The sequence below is a fragment of the Octopus bimaculoides genome, chromosome 1 (genome assembly GCF_001194135.2).
Source record: "Octopus bimaculoides isolate UCB-OBI-ISO-001 chromosome 1, ASM119413v2, whole genome shotgun sequence".
Classification (NCBI taxonomy): Eukaryota; Metazoa; Mollusca; class Cephalopoda; order Octopoda; family Octopodidae; genus Octopus; species Octopus bimaculoides.
Window position 1 is genome coordinate 182122711 of NC_068981.1, and position 2039 is coordinate 182124749.

Below are 2039 nucleotides of genomic sequence, written 5' to 3' on the forward strand. Positions count from 1 at the left end.
AGAGAGAGAGAGAGAGAGAGAGAGAGAGAGAGAGAGAGAGAGAGAGAGAGAGGTAGATAGATAGATACAGAGAGATAGAGAGAGGTAAGTAGGTAGGTAGCTAGATAGAGAGAGAGAGAGAGAGAGGGGGGGCGGGCAGACAGACAAACAGACAGGCAGGTAGGTAGGTAAAACGAGAGAGAGAGAGAGAGAGAGAGTACATTAACAAACTGCAGAAAAATAATCCCGTCTTCTAATACTTTATAGATTTTAATGGGTGTAAGCCGTAAGATTGAACTTAGAGTTATAACTTAATTTCAGAAACTTCCAGTGACGGAGAAAGAATTAAATATAACGTCTTAACACTCCTCACAACAACACAACTTATGAAAACTATCCCTTTGACTTAATCACTGACGCAGTCCATCACCAGTTTCCTTGCATTCCGGATTTTATTTCATAAAATACTTAATGTAACCTCTCCCACTGTCTACATCTACACCACAAACACCACCACCATCATCATTTATAACAGCACGCAATTATACATGCTCCAGTGAACATAACATTAGCATACTTCTTTACAAGCTATATGTAGTGACAGCTGAGTGTCTCGCTAAATCCCAGCTGCTATTTCATGCATGTCTGCATGGCAAAAACAGTTTAAAACTGAAATTCACTGATAGGTATTTTAAACGGTTTTTTTAATCAAAGGAAGACGATTGAACTGGTAACAACATTCAACGTCTCATTCATTGGATAAGAACTGTTCGATGCAGTTAAATTTCCATTATTACCAGACCCCCACCTCTACTAACGTTACCACCATCATCATCATCATCATCATCATCATCATCATCATTACCATTTACCATCGGTTTCGTCATCATCATTGTCATCACCACCACTACGACCATCCTTACCACCACCACCACCACCATCACCACCATCACTATCATCATTGTCATTGAAGTTATTGTTTAGACTCAAGTTAGTCATCATTTATTTTCAGAAACAAGTGTCCTTTGCCCTACGTTATCCAGGATGTTGGATGCAGTTAGAAAGAGATGTGACAGTTATTTCTAGGAGGCCAAGTGACCACTTAAGGCTGCACTTGTCGTCTGTACCATTCTTCACTGTTGCCATGATGATAGTGATAATGATGATAGTAATGTTTGAAGATGATGTCGATGACATCATTTTCATTGTCGTTGTCATCACCATAACCACCACCACCATCATCATCATCATCATCATTATCTTCGTCGCCATCATCATCATCATCATCATATCATCATCATCATCATCATCATCATCATCATCATCATCTTATTTATCTAATCTCCTCATCTCTATACTAATTACCCCCCCCATACACACACCTGTAACGACAACTGCTTCCCTGTACAATGTTGCATTTAGCATTCCTGTCAACAGGTGTATTGGCACATTTGTATGTATGTATGTATTTGAATGAAAGTGTGTGTGTGTGTGTGTGTGTGTGTGTGTGTGTGTGTCTGTGCAAGTATGTATGAATGTGAGCAGATGTATGTGTATTTGTTTAGGTATGTACAAATAAATATATCCAGGTATGTGTGCATATAAGCGTGCAAGTCTATGTATATGAATGCATGCAAGTATGTATGTATGTATGTATGTATGACTACGTAGAGTTATGTATGTTTACAGGTGTGTAAGCCGGTGTGTGGTTATGCATGTCTGCAGGAATGCCTGTCTGTCTGTATGCATGTATGTGTGTACATATTTCATTATGTTGAACCCTTAATCCCTACACATTCTTTTCTCTCTCTGGTTCTTTTTTTTTTTTGCTTCTTTTTTGTTTTGGGGTTTTTTTTCTTTTTTTGAGACCACTTGCTAGAGAGGCCATAGGCCAATGGGCTTAGGATCTGAAGAAATGCTATAAAGCAGAGCACTATATGGAAGTGCAACCCAGGGTAATTCCATAGACTGGCCTTATCTATCTTTATCTGTTTATCTATCTATCTATCTCACTCTCTCTCTCTCTCTCTGTATATATATATATATATATATATATATAT